Genomic DNA, 6,000 nt, shown 5'->3' with positions numbered 1-6,000 from the left:
CCTGAACCATAAAAACCTTTACTACAGTATTATATATGAATAAATATACAATCTAATACATTTTACTAATAAATAAATGTGGACTGGAACCTTTAATAAATCTGAAATATATAAATAACCAAATGTTGTAGTGCGAGTGTGTGCGTGCGTGCGTATTTTACAGTGTGATAGCGCCATCCCCCGTGTAGCGTGGCATACTGAGTCCTCCAGAATGCTGCCAAAAAGGTTTATAGTTTGACATTAATTTAAATGAAATATATTCGAATGTCAAACAATAATTCTAGAGCATTTTATTAATTAACTACATATTATAAACACACAGTAAAATCATTGTATTGATTCACACTATGAAATTAAGGTTGTACAATTTACATTAGTTCATGTATTAATTGATTTAGAAAAAAAAATAAATCATAGAGTGGGATGTACATTTCAAACCTTAAATACTGTTCCTTGCAATATTTGTTGGAACCCTTCCTCCATGTCCTTATTATCTATTGTCTTGTAAATTCATTCAATTAAGCAATTGAAAAACAGATACCACAGTAGCTTTTGACCCCTAGAATATAACTCTCTTACAGTAACCAAAATAAATGAGATGGTGGAAGGATGCTGCATATCTCTCTACAGAAAATATTGTATTTTGTATAGAAAACAGATTATTATATTTTAGCAGCTCTAAACGTCAATCAACATATATTTTTGTAATTAGTACTACATAAGTAAATCTTTGGTGTGTACTTCCTAGCCTTATACTGTAATGTATTACTATATTTATGTACAATCTGTACATTTTATAAAGAATAAATAACAGATAATGCACATTTAAAGCAAAAATTATTTAAAAAACATAAACTAAAAATGGAAGTTGCATATTCTCTCAAATGTTGCCTGCACCACCTGATCTCTTCAACGGATTTCAACTCACTTTCACCTGTATATGAGAGGCTGCCAAATACAGTTTTTTTGTGTAAATAATGGTGTATTTAATTTCTTAATATAACATGGCATAAAGTAAAACTAGACTTTTTCAAGCACTATTTCAACAGTGTGTTTTAGAATGTATGATTTGTAAGTTGTCAATATTGTTTTGTTGTTTGTATCATATGTTATTTCTAACTAATATATTTATTATACAGTCATAAGATGACTATGTTCCATTTCAAATATGTGGTGAAGGTCTTAAGGATAACATTGCTTTTGCACAAAAGCTGTAATTATTTTAGTCACATTTATTTGAAATGTACAGGACAGTATCAAGAACAATGCAATTTTTTTAAGTGGTTCAGTAAACAGTTTTTGGGTAATTTACACTTGATAGCAAATGCAGCAATAAGGGAGAGACAAATTAATTCTTGCTTTGAGTTTTAAAATTTTAAATGCATAGAAATGTCTGACGTTGCAGAAATACACACAAAGATTGACGTACATATTATCAATGGTATGAAACTTAGTATCAACTCAGTGTGAGACAGAAGTGTTTGAATAAAATAAAGTATTCTTATTAAGCAAATATACAAGGAAGCCAATAGGTGCAGGGAATCTGTAAACAGCAACTCACTTCAAGCAACAACAGTTCCAGCATATGAAGGGTTAACTGCAGTACAAGCTAGCAAGTCAACCAGATTTGAGCCACAGATGCAGGTAGAGATTAATGGTACAGTCTATAGCAGCACAGATTCAAGGTTGGGTGTAATGCTAGTAGCGGCCTATGTAGAGATGGCGCTGGAGAGCAAAACAGAACAAGAAGAGATCAGATCAAGATGCACCTCTGGATAGTAGAACACAGTGAGCACAGGTAAGTCCCATTGAGCAGATAGCGGACACCATGTACCTTAGGCTGGGAAGTGGAATCACAGATGAAGGGCAGAATCAAGTATCAGGCAAAAGGGTCAATCAAGGAAACAATATGCATAGTCAGGGTCGCAGGCAAAGGGTCAATCCTGGCAGCAATCAGGGATGGTCAGATCACAGGCAGAGGTGAAACCGAAGTAACAAACTGGAGCAGGTTATTCACAAGGATAGCAGAAAAAACAGCAGCAACTAGGGACAAACAAGGAATTGCCACAAACACTGACTGAGGCAGGTATATAAAACAGTGGAACAGGTGCAGGCACTAATCAGTGAAGGAGATTAACTCCTGCAGGTGAGGTGGAATGTTCAAGGGCAAAACAGCAGTACCTCTGGTGGTATTGAGGTACTGCAGCCACATACAAGATAAAGGCAGAGCCCAAACAATCAATATATATATTACTAATATAATATAGCATAGAATATTTATTAAATCTATAATATAGACTATTTATGCACCAGCTTGTAGAGCCTCCTGCTTCTTCTGGGCCACCTTCTCTGGTTAACTGTCTTGTCTCCTGGGCTGCCATTTCCTCTTTGGTCACCTGCTCCCTCCACCTGGACTGTCAACCGTTCATATTACATAATATATGAGTATTTTCCTGTTTTCTGCTCCACGGGAGGTTTTTGTCCTCCCTGAGCTCGCCTTAGGACACCTGCGTTACGGTTTGACAGGTGTACCGCCCCAGTCAAACTCCCCACCTGCCACTGTCCTCGGAGCATTTGATTTATATTTACAGTATATTTTATATATTATTTTATTATTTATTTATGAATGAAATGATATAAATATTAATAAACAAGTTAAAATATATTCAGAAATGATATGCAGCTGAAACATGGGAATAAATATTTATATTGCCCAGTTATATGTTGCTTATTTTATTTTTTAAGCTACTATCATTACACACTAACAAATCACATGTTTTCAGATACAACTTTTACTATAACGGGATTAGTAATCATCACATTGAAGTATAACTTGGATACCTTTTTTCAATCTTGCATCTAATATTACGAATGGTGTGTGGCTGCCGGCTCATCGTATCACTCTATTTCCTCTGAAGCTGCCTTATCTTGCCCCATGCACAGTAAATTAATGCATGCGCAATGCATAATTGTACAGAAAATTCATTAGGGCTGTGCAAAAACCTCATCATGTGTGACATCAAATAATGATGTTTGGATGAATGTGTAGCAAAGATGTAACATAGTAACATAGTTGATGAGGTTGAAAAAGACACCGGTCCATCAAGTTCAACCTATTTTGGATCTCCTGCGATCCTGCACTTATATTTGAAATTGATCCAGAGTAAGCAACCGTCAATCTGTTTCAATTATGAAAATCCCCCCAGACTCAATATTGCAGTCCTATTTTTACCATATATCCACTACTATCATTCATTTTAATTAACGGTCATATCCCTGGATACACTTTTCCGCTAAAAATTTGTCTCACCCTTTCTTAAACATATCTATTGAATCTGCCATCACAACCTTTCCTGACAATGAATTCCATATCTTAACTGCCCTTACTGTAAAGAACCCCTTCCTTTGTTGGTTGTTAAACTTTCTCTCCTCTAACCTTAGGGGTGACGGCGTGTCCTGTGTATAGTCCTTGGGGTAAAAAGATCCCATGAAATTTCTCTGTATTGACCCTTAATGTATTTGTGCATAGTAATCATATCTCCCCTTAGATGCCGCTTTTCTAAAGTAACATGCCTAAACTGGCTAACCTTTCCTCATAACTTAATGACTCCATACCATTTATCAATTGTGTCGCCCTTCTCTGAACCCTTTCTAGTTCCAAATTATCATTTATATAGAGTGGTGCCCGGAACTGTACTGCATATTCAAGATGAGGTCTTACCAACAATTTATACAGTGGCAAAATTACACTGTCTTCCCTTCACATCTATGCCCCTTTTTATGCATGCCAATACTTTATTTGCCCTTGCAGCTGCTGCTTGACATTGAGCACTATTGCTAAGTCTACTGTCTACGAGCACTCCCAAATCCTTTTCCATTATAGATTCTCCTAAATTAATTCCATTTAATTTATAACAAAAAACAAAAAACAGCGCTGATTGCAGAGGACACTAAACTCTCTAAAATGCAAACGTAGGTTGTATAAATATAAAAGCAAATTTATTAAAACACATATAAAAGTGTAAACAAAATGTATATTTACATCCTTACAAAGTATGAACCAGCTGGTATTAATAGCTATATATCCAACACAATATATTGGACAAATAATGAACAATCATGAATAATGAATGAATTCGATGATACTTAGATGACTCAAGTCTATGAGTATTGGATGACTGTACCAAATTCAATAATGTCAAAATGGATCAACGATCCTTCTCTCTCTCCTCAATTGGAGTCTCTATAGTCTGGGAATCAGACTCATGGGAATATAAAACAAATGGGGAAATAATAGTGCAATATGTCTAAAATGAACATATAAAAGTCCACAAAGTTCCCAGAAAAAGAGATTATTCTTCAATTTTGTGAGGAAACAGAGGCATACCACCGCAATTCCTTGTGACTTTTTACACCATCTCCCCCAAAGGTATATGCTTACAAGATGTTGGCTTTAATAAGGCATCTCAAATAATCCTTCATATGTACCGCTTTCAATTTCTTCCACAAAGTGGTGGCATAATATGTCAAATAGAAAGAAATAAAAACAATCTGGTGCATTATCATAAAACACCATTTAATAAAAAAACATAATCTCCAACCAGAGACATGTGCATATAAAACATAACATCAAGAATATCCCAAAATGGTAATGTGTATACTCATACCAGATAAATTCAGGATATTCGCATGAAAAGAGATTCCTCCACAGTATCAGTCCACAGTGTGTTGAAATCCCGCTCACACCTTCCTGAAGGTTTTTAGAGACTTTTGAATGGAAAAATGTATTCATCTTAGATCTCTGTACACCTGCATTCGACATGATGGTTGTGCTCATTCATATCACTATTTATGTACATTAACCAATTTGGAGTATGAACAGATAAATTTCATCATGAGCATGATGGAATTCATTCTCCAACACAATTATTTCCGGTATGGGAAAGATTTCTATCTCCAAACTAAAGGAACAACTATGGGAACTTACTTTGCCCCTAGCTACGCAAACTTATTTGTAGCGAAGTGGGAAGATGAGTGCATATGGAATGATAACCCTTTTGGAGAGAAATTAGCATGTTAGCATGTTGGAAGTGCTGTATAGATGATGTTTTCATTTGGGAAGGAAGACATGATGAATTACAAATGTTTCTAACTTATCTTAATAGGAATGCATATATTTTAAAATTTGTGGCTGAAACGAGCACTACGAAGATTAATTATTTGGACCTGACAGTGTATATTGAAGATGGACAACTTAAAACTAGGAATTTTACGAAAGAAGTAGTTTCAAAGTTTTAAGCTTAGATGAGGAAATTAAACAGCTTCTCCCAAAAAAACCGAGGATCATCTATAAGAAAGCTGCAAATATTAAGAATTTACTCACTAGAAGCTACTCCTGAAATAAGTTAATCCACAAAAAGTTCAGCTGGATTTAATTTCTGTTTCAACTATAAAGGATGTAAAAATAGCACAACATCTGGAACTAAGCCTATTAAGAAATTTAAGTCAAATGCAAATGGGAATGAATTCAGAATTAGGAATGATGTAAATTGCAATACTGAAGGAGTGGCTACCTATTGGAATGTGGTTGTGGACCAAACGAAAACTGAAAATTAGAATTGCGGAGCATATTGTTAACATCAGGAAAGGAATGGCACCGCATAGCGTTTCAAATCATTTCAAGAATGTCCAAAATTGTGACCCCAAAAGTCTCAAATTCCTTGGATTAAAAGATCTTGGAGAGGAGGAAACTATATTGAGAAAATATCACGTATGGAGGCAAAATGGATCTATTTAGTAAAAACATTAGAACCAAATGGACTTAACATAGATTTTTACTTAGGATCTTTTCTTAGTATCTAGTCTATTATAATAAACAGCTGAAGATTTTTTGGAATGAAATTTACATTAATATATACAGATTCTGATGACAACATATCTTGTTTACTGATGCAGAAATATAAAGAGAAATATTAACCATTATATATTTTATTATTTTAA

At 34.6% G+C, this 6,000-nt stretch overlaps 1 long non-coding RNA gene across 4 annotated transcripts in view; it reads right to left on the bottom strand.

The window, feature by feature from the left end:
• Positions 1 to 431: 431 nt before the first annotated feature.
• Positions 432 to 6,000, bottom strand: part of LOC142158638 (uncharacterized) — a 53,270-nt gene continuing 47,701 nt past the window's right edge. For all 4 annotated transcript variants that reach the window (XR_012692827.1, XR_012692825.1, XR_012692828.1 and 1 more), the window contains one exon: positions 432 to 2,453. This is a non-coding gene — a long non-coding RNA (uncharacterized LOC142158638). The remainder of the gene's footprint in view (positions 2,454 to 6,000) is intronic.

This window comes from Mixophyes fleayi, chromosome 5, assembly GCF_038048845.1.
Source record: "Mixophyes fleayi isolate aMixFle1 chromosome 5, aMixFle1.hap1, whole genome shotgun sequence".
NCBI lineage: Eukaryota > Metazoa > Chordata > Amphibia > Anura > Limnodynastidae > Mixophyes > Mixophyes fleayi.
Note: the sequence above shows the minus strand (reverse complement) of the source record. Positions and strands in the feature narration are given on the sequence as shown.